Below are 12,485 nucleotides of genomic sequence, written 5' to 3' on the forward strand. Positions count from 1 at the left end.
AGATTGGTCATGGATCCAGTATTGGGATTGAGGTATGTCTTCGACCTTTGCTATCTTATGATTACATTACTATGCATGATTATTCTATGTCTAGCCATATGGATTAGTAATTCTGAGTATGTTGGTATTGAATCCTGATAGTATTATAATGAGGTCTTAAAATGAGAACATAACGATGTAGGTTATGTTGAGATGACCTCCTATATATATATATATATATATATATATATATATGAAGTCATAGTACTATCGGATATCCCTTTCTTTGGTGTTCATATTGTATAGTCGTTCCTTCGCCTTGTATATTACAATATATCTTTATTTCACTCTTTATTTGTCTATTGACCTGGGATATATGGTATAGCTTTGGCATATATTGAATGTAGCTAGAATAAGATAGTACACCTTGATACTTCCTTAGTCTTATTATGTTAGACTCTTGGACATGAATAGGATAGTTGTCCCTTGTTATTCTCATTGACTTATTACATGATTTATGGACTCTTAGTTGTATTTTCCATTCTGTTTATATGTTGTATATATCTACTTTATCTTTGGAGCTCAGTTGGCAGTTGCTTATTGAGTACCATTCGTTTGGTACTCATACTACACCTCTGCAGCCTGCAGATCATAGTATAAGTTATCATCGTTGATGTATGCATCGTGTGGAGTAGCCTTGATTCGGAGACTTAGAGTGAGCTCTTGACGTTCGGAGTATTCCTTATCTCTCTCCTATGTATTAGACTAGCCTCTAAGTTGTATTCAGAGGTAAGTTGAATAAGTGTATTTCTCCTTGATATATCACTTTTGTACTCTTATTATGTTTAGAAGCTCCTGTACTGATACCACCAGGTTTTGGGATTCACCTATGTATTGATCTTTATCTTATATATTCTGTATTCTTTTTCTTATGTTATTAAGTAGTCCGTTACTAGCCGTTCTGGACTACAGGTTGGCTTGCCTACTGGTGGGTTATGGTAGGCGCCATCATGACCTGAAAAGTTGGGTCGTGACAAATTGGTATCAGAGCCTAGGTTTCTTCGGTGTATTAGTACAAGAGCTAAGTGTTTGTAGAGTCTTGTGGATCGATGCGGAAATGTCCATAACCTATCTTTGGGAGGCTACAGTGATATTTTAGGAAATTTACTTTATGACTCCTTATCGTGTGTCTCCATTCCTATGAAACTTGAACATATTCTTTGACTCTATTCTACTCCCGAAGGACGATATGATATTGTCGATAGATGCGGATGAGACTCCAACATGCATTTTCAGAATTTTTGTGCAGTATCGAACTAATGAGTCAAAGATAGATATCAAAGATCTTCAGCAGTAGCTAAAAAGGATTTGGGTTAAGTCCCTATTAGACTTGCGGAGTGTGGTATAGTTCTTCGGGCCATGGTGATCATTCTGGATTATGAGGGGTAGTATTTTGAAGTATTTTAGATTCTTGGTTTGGTTGTGTTGTGATGGGACACTGATTCAGAAAATGCCCCTGGTATGAGATAGGTGGTCAGATAGAGTTAGCCTGTATTCCCTGCCAGCCTAGAGTTCCTAAGAAAAACTATGATTTTGAAGTTTGGACCTGAATTTACGGATTTCTCCCGACGTTGGTTGGCCATCCATTTGAGCTCAATTTGTGTCCTCGCCATGTTGATGCTCCAGGAATTGCTACGAGAATAGGACGATCGATTACTAGTATAAAGAGTGTCTTCGACATAGGAGTTTCAGTTATTCAGCTCATTCAAATCAACCTCGTGATGTTGTGGCGTCTTCAGTTATAGATGGTGCATTTGGCGACTCAGTTGATGATTCAGTCGGTTGGTCTGAGTTAGGCCTGTTCAGATTTTTTTTCCCTATGCCCATCAGGCATGTGATTGCGGATGTCGCCACGACTGGTGTGCTTTTATTCTCGCCTTTATCTCTTATTATGTGTATTGGGATTTTCATATCCATTGATAATTATATGCCTTGATGAATTTATATCGGTCATTATGTGCCTTATTATTGAATTCATGATTATATTACTACTCCATGGTTTATTTCTTTTAGTAGTGGATGGAGTAGATCTATATTGATGTTTCTTCCCTATGGGTGTGCTTTGGGTTCGAGTCCCATTTATTTTGGCACATTAGTCCTGTTGTGTCCCTTGAGTGGTACATTATGTTGATGTTTATTTTGGTACCACCTATCGAGTATATTCATTTTAATATTGTTGTTGTTATTACTACCACTACATGAGGGTACTAATATTACTTGATGTTGTTACTTTATAATTGATTCTTGCTGGGTAACTGTATAAACTAGTGTTATCTAGTTAGACTCTCATTTTCTTGTGTTATTATTTGGTGGCTTAAGTAGATATAGCCCGATTTGATGATTTATTTCCCCTACCATGGCGAGGTTGATTGTGTTCCCTCTTGGTTAGCTGTATTAGATTGATTCGGGGATGTATTGTGATATCGAAAGGCAAGTTAATCTTTTGTGGCACTATTATCACCCTAGTTGGAAATGTAATTGCATTGCCTATTATTGAGTCTGAGATCCTTAGACTTGCCTTCTAGGTTGCGAAGGTTTTCGCCTTAGCTATTCTTTTAGATATAGCTGTTTGTGAGATTGACCAGTTTGAGGTCCGCTCTTCATTTGTGGCTATTTCTTTGTCCGATAGCGATTTGATGTTGATGTTGAGATGTCATGGATTTATCTCATAGGTAAGTTGGTTCGCTCTCTTGTGATGGATTGCCTTGTTGTTAGTGTGGAGATTGGATACTCTTTTGTCGTTGTGATATGGTTTTGTCTAAAAAAAATGAAAGATAGAGGCAGGTGGCCTTTCCTGTGATCGCTTCTAAAGTTGGGAAATTAGAAACTCTTTATCTTGAGTTGTTGGTACTTTGGTGGTTGTCTCGACTTTGACCTTGGCTTTGAGATTGTTATTTCCTTTTTGATGATGTGGTTCTTGGGTGGATTCAGGAAATTCCTATTTCCGTATTTGTTTGGCCTAGTAAGGCTTGGTAGAGTAATTCTCCTCAATGATATATGTTTATGGCTATTTCTTTGCCTAGATGGGGTATCGTATTGGTTCAGTTTTAACTTGACGCTTTGGGATGGCGATTGGGAAGTATGATAAATTTGGATTATTAGTGCCTACTCATTCTTAGTTTTGTTTAGATATTTGAGACCGAGCGATTTAGCCTTGGTATTGAGATTTTAGCTTGGTATTGAAGAGCTTGCGTGGAGCTTCTATTTTAGAGTTGTCTTTGTTCAGATTTCATTTATAGGCTGGTTGAGCCTACTCTGTGGCTGTTTATTCGGTTTTCTTGACATCGGTTGGATTATAGTTGATAAGTGTTCAGATGATAGCTCGTGGGCCCCATATTGGTTATATCAGTTTTGACCTCGAGATTCAATTTTCTTTAGGAATTTTGGATGATTTACTCAATGGGAGTAATATACTTGAGTTGGTATCAATGTGTTGTGGTTCAGATTTGTGTGCATCAGTCTTTTCAGTTTAGTTGGAGGCCATTTAGCGGTTGAAGTTGAGGTTTGGTTGTTTGGGAAGTAAAGTGAGGGTGCAAGTTGATAAAGGGATACCTGTGGTGAAATCCCTTGCAAGTGTTCTCTCCTCGTAGAGGTTACATGGGAAGTCATTCTTGGAGCATGTGGGCCCAGTACCTCATCCATATTTATGCTTATCTTCACCGTTTGAGCTTCTCCATAGCTGCCCCAAGTCATTTATGACTTGCTGGGACTGAGGATTCGGTTACCGGGTAGTTCGTTTTGTTTTTAGGGTCAACTTTCTGTTTAGAAGTGTTCGTTGGTTCCAAATGGCCACCGATCGAAAACTTTAGCGAAACGATCTCGGATGAAAATTTCAACTGCGCCAGTATATCTGAAATATCAATTTTAGTTTAGGTAGACCTTTGGTTCGGGTCCCAATGCACCCGAGCTTATTTCGACCTATTAGTCAGAAAGTCATAAAATTGAAACTATATATGTGGGCCCCACTTTTTGCCTAAACGAACTTGTTTGGAAGTTTTGATGATTCCAATGGATTTGAATTGTGGTTTACACTCAAATTTTACTAGTGGATCATATATTTTAGCTCCCGGATGAGTTTCGAGAGTCAAAAACAAATTTTTGACTTTGCTGTCACAGGGTACTGCGTCTATTCGCTGAAGGAGTCTATAAATAGACCCAAGGTCGCGATTTTGGGGATTTTTCTTTCACATTTGAGAACCTAAAACCATAAATGGGTATGATAGCTCGAAATTGAGTCTTGTGGGTGTCTAGGGAGCTTGGTAAACATCTTTTATCATGATTACCATCCGAATTAAGGTAAGATTTCATCACTTTATTGGTGAATTTCATTGTTCTTGACCCAAAACCCCAATTTAGCTTAGGGCTTGATTTAGCCCCAAATTTCATTTGTTTGCACACATCAATTGAGGGTTATGCTTCCTTGGTGATAGATGAGCATTGGGTTGACCTCGAAAACATGATTTCCGTATGTGGGATCCACTTGGGCTTTTTGGTGTCATTTTTGGACCCGAAGCACAATAGTGCAATATGGGTATCGTTAGACTCGTATTGATGATTAGATTATATTTTTGATAGTGTGATGACATTTTGGGGATTGTGAAGTGAAGACGAGCATGTGGTGCGTGAAGTATGATTTTGCAGTTTAGCCTTGAGGTAGGCTTCTGTCTACTCTTCTTCATGGATGATGTATGATATATATTGCGTGTGAATGTGAATGTTAAGATTGATATTGGATAAAATGACTTAGAATTGATTATACATATAAGTTTGGGGATTAGATGGGGTTTTGACCCATAGGTTGAATTACTTAATACCCTTGTAGAATCCTATTGCTTTCTCCCTGGCTTGGGTAAATTTGTAGCATGGATATGATATAATGTTATGCTCGGAATATGGTTTTAGAATTTGAAGCATGATTTATATATTTAGCCTTATTGGGCTAGTGTGATAGTTTTGAAACCGTAAGTTTGGTAGAGTTGGCTTGAGTACCCTTGTTTCTAGTCGAATTTACTATCTTAGTCGTTAATATGGCTTGCTTGACATCTAGAGGATGAACTAGATATCTTAGCCTAGTTTGGAGCATAGTATGCCAAATTATGGTTTAGAAGTGGGATCATCCGGCCCACTTAGGCCAAGATTTGTCTTAGCCCCTGTGGGCTTAGTTGCGGATAGTAGACCTAGTTGAGACTAATGAGCCTTATTTATGAGAATTACTTGGTGAATTGATAAATTGTGATGATTTTCGTCAGATTATGATTAGTGGCCCATAGAGATGCATTCTCCTCTTTATTATGATATTTGGCCCCTAGAGATGCATTCTCCTCTTTATTATGATATTTGGCCTCTAGAGATGCATTCTTCTCTTTATTATGATATTTGGCCCATAGAGATGCATTTTCCTCTTAATTATGATATTTTGCCCATAGAGATGCATTTTCCTCTTTATTATGATATTTGGACCATAGAGATGCATTTTCCTCTTAATTATGATATTTGGTCCATAGAGATGCATTCTTCTCTTAATTATGATATTTTGCCTATAGGGAGTCATTTTCCTCTTAGTTATGATATTTGACCCATAGAGATGATTTTCTTCTTAGTTATGATTATTGAGCTTATAGAGACGATTTTTCTCTTGGTCATGATGCATAACTTATAGATATGAGATGTTTAATAGAGGCGATATGCTTGTTGATATTATGTCTCCTAGATGTGAGATGCCTCCTAAATGTGAGATGATTATAGATATGCTACGATTTATAAATATGATTATTGATATGAGTCCCGGATATGTATATGGGCCTAAGGCCATAATTATGATGTTGTGATTATTCTGGATAAATTAATGGGCCAAGGGTCGTGCTATGGTACTGATTAAATATCCAAGAAGTGTTTATCATTGTGAATGATATGATTGTGATTTATGAATATGAATATGTATATGTTTGTATACACATCTCTCCGGTATGGGACGGAGGAAGATGTGGTATGATGCTTATTATTCCATTGATTGAATACTGGTGATGGCATGCATAGGTTTGGTACGTTCATGATTATTTACCATTATAAATGATGTGATTATAGCCGAAATATGATCTTATGGTTTTTCTTCTTGTTAGACGATTAAGCTATGTGGTAACTAGTTGTCTATTAGCTAACTATTGCACTTGATGACTAGGAAACTAATGTATTAGTTAATGAATCTTGCTTAGTTGGAACATGGTTAGCTAATGATGGTCAGTTAATGAATGATGTCATTTAGTAAAATATGGTTAGGCGACAAGTAGTAATGTGTTGTCTAGTAATGATTAACAAAAATAGGATGAATAGTTGATAATAATCAATGGTAGATAAATGACGGTTTTGGTCTAATGATGAACCTAGACTATAGGTTAGATATTGACTATTAAATAAATAGTGGTTAGTTGTTATCCCTTGAATAAGGATTATATGAAGGATAATGTTTAGGCTAATAACTAGAGGTTATGTGATGACTAGCGAACTAGCGGTTTAATAATAATAAGTGTTGGTTAGCTAATAACGAGTAGTTGGATGTATTGATAAGTTAGACATCTTTACGGTTATGAGTATATCGGCTTGCGTCTGTGCACCTATTATATGCCATATTTATCTGTCGAGAGTTATGATGATACATTGATCTCCGGCAAGGACGGAGAATATTATGATGATATTGATAATAATCGGATGCTTCAGCGAAACTCTGGTGACACTCCGTCGACATAACCAGCGGCCCCAATTCAATCGACCTTCTTCTGGCAACCATTTTTCAACATCAAAATTGACGAACCAGCAGCCGCAGGCGTACCAGTGACATCTAAACTTTGATTATTTTGTCACTCCATATTTCAGCACTTCATATTGTTTGACTGCTTTTTACTATTTTTTTTCCTATCTCTCTTTTCTGCATTCGTTACTTGCTGCTAGTGAGCATAGTTGTGACTGGCTTCTTTGCTTAGTGGTGGATATTGTTTGTATTGTCTTTACCTGCTTTGACCTTTTCTTGATTATTTCATATACTGTAACTGTGCCTTCTATTTCCTGTTGTTACCTTATTACTATTATTGTGGGCATTTTTCTGGACTTGTGGTTGTGGGAATTGATGGTAGGATAGGGTCATGTCCGATGGGATTGGGGCAGGGGGCTATGCTAGGGGTGGGGGAGGAGGGAAGGGTAAGTGTGGGAGTGAGGGATAGGTCTGGCGTTAGGGGAGGTAGAGGAAGAAGTGGTGCTAGAGTGGATAGGCTGCGGGTTGGGTCTTGGAATATAGGTACTCTTCAGGGTAAGTCTATTGAGCTAGTGAAGATTCTTAGAAAGAGGAGGATCAATATTGCGTGTGTACATGAGACTAAGTGGGTAGTGTCAAAAGCTAGGGATGTAGATGGTTACAAACTTTGGTACTCTGGTAGCGTGAGGCGTAGGAATAGAGTTGGCATCTTAGTAGATGAGGAGCTTAGAGGGCAGGTAGTGGAGGTTAAGAGGATCAGCAATAGGTTGATGACTATTAAGTTGGTCATTAGGGGGTCTACCCTAAACGTGTGTAGTGTTTACGCACCTCAAGTAGGCTTGGATAGGGATGAGAAGATGCGGTTTTGGAAGGCCTTGGATGAGGTGGTGAGAGGAGTGCCTAGTTCTGACAAGATTATTGTAAAAGGGGATTTCAATGGGCACATCAGGGCATTACCGGGAGGCTTTGGAGATGTGCATGGTGATTTTGGTTTTGGGGAGAGAAATGAAGAGGGAGCTGCTCTGTTAGACTTTGTGAGGTCCTTTGGGTTGGTAGTGGTGAATTCGAGCTTCCCGAAGAAGGACGATCATCTGATCACCTTTCAAAGCGCGATAGCCAAGGAAAGGGGATAGGGTGTTGTGTAAGGACTGTAAAGTCATCCCGAGTAAGAATATTTCGACCCAGCATAGGCTCTTGGTGATGGACTTAGGTATTAAGAAAGACAATAAGAGAAGGGGTGAGGAGGGTAGACCTAGAATTAAGTGGGGCGATTTAACGCCGGCGAATGCGCGGGAAATATGGGAGAAGGTGAAGGGTATGGAGGGGTGGGAGTGTAAGGGGGATGTGGATGGTATGTGGGATATGGTGGCTAGGTGCATCAGAGACTGCTAGTAAGGTGTTGGGTATGTCCAGGGGCCAGGCCGATCATTGTCGAGGGGATTGGTGGTGGAATGAAGAAGTTAAGAAGAAAGTGGAGATTAAGAAGGAGACGTATGCTAAGTTGGGTGAGAGTAAGGATGAAGATGAGAAGCGGGCTAATAGCGAGGGATACAATATAGCTAGGAAAGAGGCTAAGTTGGCAGTTACGACGTCTAAGATGACAGCATTCGAGAGATTGTATGCGGGGTTAGAAGAGAAAGGACGGGAAAAAAGGTTGTTTAGGCTTGCAAAGGCTAGGGAGAGGAAGGGTTGTGACTTGGACCAGGTAAAGCGTATTAAGAGGGAGGATGGTAGAGTGTTGGTGGAGGATGATCACATTAAGAAGAGATGGCAGTCGTACTTTGATAGGTTATTGAATGACGAAGGGGATAGAGATATTGTGTTAGGGGAGCTGGAGCACTCAGAGGACTATCGTGATTTCAGTTATTGTAGACGTTTTAAGGTAGAAGAGGTTAAAGAAGCTGTTCGCAGGATGCGTAGGGGTAGGGCGACGGGGCCTAATGAGATTCCTGTGGACTTTTGGAAGTTTTCTGACGAAGCGGGCTTAAGGTGGTTGACTGAATTGTTTAACGACATTTTCAAGTCGGCAAAAATGCCCGAGGCTATGAGATGGAGTACAATGATCCCTCTTTATAAGAACAAGGGTGACATTCAGAGCTGCAATAACTATAGGGGTATTAATTATTGAGCCACACTATGAAGATTTGGGAGGGAGTGGTCGAGTTGAGATTGAGAAGGATAGTGTCTATCTCGGAGAACCAGTTTGGATTTATGCCCAGCGCTCGACGACGGAGGCGATTCACCTGGTGTGGAGACTGGTGGAGTAGTATAGGGAAAGGAAGAAGGATCTGCACATGGTATTTATCGACTTAGAGAAGGCGTACAACAAAGTCCCTAGGGAGGTTCTTTAGAGATGCTTGGAGGTGAGCAAGGTCCCGTGGCGTATATCAGAGTAATCAAGGACACGTATGATGGAGACAAGACTCAGGTGAGGAAGGCGAGAGGAGACTCAAAGCATTTTCCTGTCGAGACAGGGTTGCACCAGGGATCTACTCTTAGCCCGTTCTTATTTGCTTTGGTGATGGATGTGTTGACGCGGCGGCGTATTCAAGGAGAGGTGCCTTGATGTATGATTTTTATAGATGATGTAGTTTTGATTGACGAGACGGGGGGAATGATAAATTAGAGGTGTGGAGACAGACCCTTGAGTCTAAAGGGTTCAGGTTGAGCAGGAGTAAGACAGAATATTTGGAATCCAAGTTTAATGACTTGAGGCAGGAAAATGAGGTGGTAGTAAAGTTGGATTCTCAGGCGGTGTGTAAGAGGAATAGTTTCAAGTATCTTGGGTCCGTGATTCAGGGGAATGATGAGATTGATGAAGATGCCTCCCACCAGATTGGGGCGGGATGGATGAAGTGGAAGCTCACCCCGGGGGTATTGTGCGATAGGAAGGTACCGCCTAAGCTTAAGGCAAATTCTACAGGGTGGCAGTCCGTCCGGCCATGTTGTATGGAGTGGAATGTTGGCCAGTCAAGAACTCTCACATTCAAAAATTGCAGGTGGCGAAAATGCGGATGTTGCGTTGGATGTGTGGGCTTACTAGGGGTGACAGAGTTCGAAATGAGACTATTAGGGAAAAGGTTGGAGTGGCTTCAGTGGAGGACAAGATGCGAGAAGCCCGTTTGAGATGGTTCGGACATGTGAAGAGGAGGGGCACGAATGCCCCGGTTCGTAGGTACGAGAAGCTTTCTTTGGATGGTTTCAAGCGGGTTAGGGGTAGGTCGAAGAAATACTGGAGAGAGGTTATCAGGCAGGACATGGAGCAGTTACAGCTCACAGAGGACGTGACCCTAGATTGAAAGATCTGGAGGACGCGGATTAGGATAGAAGGCTAGTCCCATTTTCGGTCGCTGGGGTAGGGCATTACTTGGTAGGTTATTATTCTTGTTATGACACCTTGTTGCATGCTTTATTACTAGTTTGTTTACTGATCTTTGATTATTATTCCTTATGGGTGGCGTAGGTATGTACTGTCATCTTGTTCCATGCTTTATTAAGGATTTGTGTATTATTCCGTGTCTTGAGCCGGAGGTCTATCGAAAACAGTCTTTCTACTTCTCCGGAGGTAGTGGTATGGACTGCGTACATCTTCCCCCCCCCCAGACCCCACTATGTGGGAATATACTGGGTTTGTTGTTGTTGTTGTATTGATACCCGGTTCGAGTCTGGAGGATACTATTGAGATGATATTGATACCCGGCAAGGTCGGAGGATATTATGATGTTATTGATACCCGGTTCGATTCCGGAGGATACTATTGAGATGATATTGATACTCGGCAAGGCCGGAGGATATTATGATGATATTGATATCCGATTCGAGTTCGGAGGATACTATTGAGATGATATTGATACCCGAAAAGGCCAGCGAATATTGTGATAATATTGATACCCGATTCGAGTTCGGATAATACTATTGAGATGATATTGATACCCGGTGAGGCCGAAGGTTGATGACGATGATGAAGGTCCTGATGAAGACAGTTATGATGCATTGTGATATTGATGTACATGCGCATCGCCTATTACCAGTATGCACCTATGTCTATCAGCCGGTATGGCACGGTTACATAGATATGGGTGAAGAATATGTCTTGTGTTATTGTTTGTTGATTGAACCTTCCAAGTCTGGGGCAGTGGGGGTACGCATAGGCTAGGTTAGGTATTTGGTTGTCCGGAGTAGCCAGTTATTTACGATGTTATTGATATTGTTATTATCATGGTTATGATCATTATTATGGCTAGCTTATGACAGATTAGTCATGGATCCGGTATTGGGATTGAGGTATGTCTTCAACCTTTGCTATCTTATGATTACATTACTATGCACGATTATTCTATGTCTTGCCATATGGATTAGAAATCCTGAGTATGTTGGTATTGAATCCTGATAGTGTTATAATGAGGTCTTAAAATGAGAACATGACGATGTAGGTTATGTTGAGATGACCTCATATAGAGAGAGAGAGAGAGAGGGAGAGAGATATGAAGTCATGGTACTATCGGATATCCCTTTCTTCGGTGTTCATATTGTATAGTTGTTCCTTCGCCTTGTATATTACAATATATCTTTATTTCGCTCTTTATCTGTATATTGACCTGGGATATACGGTATAGCTTAGGCATATATTGAATGTAGCTGGAAAAAGATAGTACACCTTGATACTTCCTTAGTCTTATTATGTTAGACTCTTGGACATGAATAGGATAGTTGTCCCTTGTTATTCTCATTGACTTATTACATGATTTATGGACTCTTGGTTGTAGTTTCCATTCTATTTATATGTTGTATATATCTACTTTATCTTTGGAGCTCAGTTGGCAGTTGTCTACTGAGTACCATTCGTTTGGTACTCATACTACACCTCTGCAGCCTGCAGATCATAGTAAGAGTTATCGCCGTTGATGTGTGCATCGTATGGAGTAGCCTTGATTCAGAGACTTAGAGTGAGCTCCTGACGTTCGGAGTATTACTTATCTCTCTCCTATGTATTAGACTAGCCTCTAAGTTGTATTCAAAGGTAAGTTGAATCAGTGTATTTCTTCTTGATATATCACTTTTGTACTCTTATTATGTTTAAAAGCTCTTGTACTAATACCACCAGGTTTTGGGATTCACCTATGTATTGATCTTTATCTCATATATTCCGCATTCTAAGTTGAATCAGTGTATTTCTTCTTGATATATCACTTTTGTACTCTTATTATGTTTAGAAGCTCTTGTACTAATACCACCAGGTTTTGGGATTCACCTATGTATTGATCTTTATCTCATATATTCCGCATTCTTTTTCTTATGTTATTAAGTAGTGCGTTACTAGCCGTTCCGGACTACGGGTTGGCTTGCCTAATGGTGGGTTATGATAGGCGCCATCATGACCTGAAAAGTTGGGTCGTGACAATGTTGCAGGAATTGCACCATATTTCATTAGAGCCGAAAACTCCAGGAGAGAGCAAACTCCTTGCCATCTCTCTCCAATTCTTTGTTTGAAGTTTCTTTTCCACCAATTAAGAACAACACAGGCCAATGAAACAAGTCCTTAGACACGAATCTTACAGTACTATTTTGGCAATCTGGATTTCAACCTTAAATTTTCGTAGTATAAAAACAAGATCAGGATTTAGCAATATGAAGACACTTTTAGGAGCTCCGGTGTCAATCAATTCCATTCCTCTCGTTAGACTGTCTGTAGCACTCATAG

Source organism: Capsicum annuum, chromosome 1, assembly GCF_002878395.1.
Source record: "Capsicum annuum cultivar UCD-10X-F1 chromosome 1, UCD10Xv1.1, whole genome shotgun sequence".
Taxonomy (NCBI): domain Eukaryota; kingdom Viridiplantae; phylum Streptophyta; class Magnoliopsida; order Solanales; family Solanaceae; genus Capsicum; species Capsicum annuum.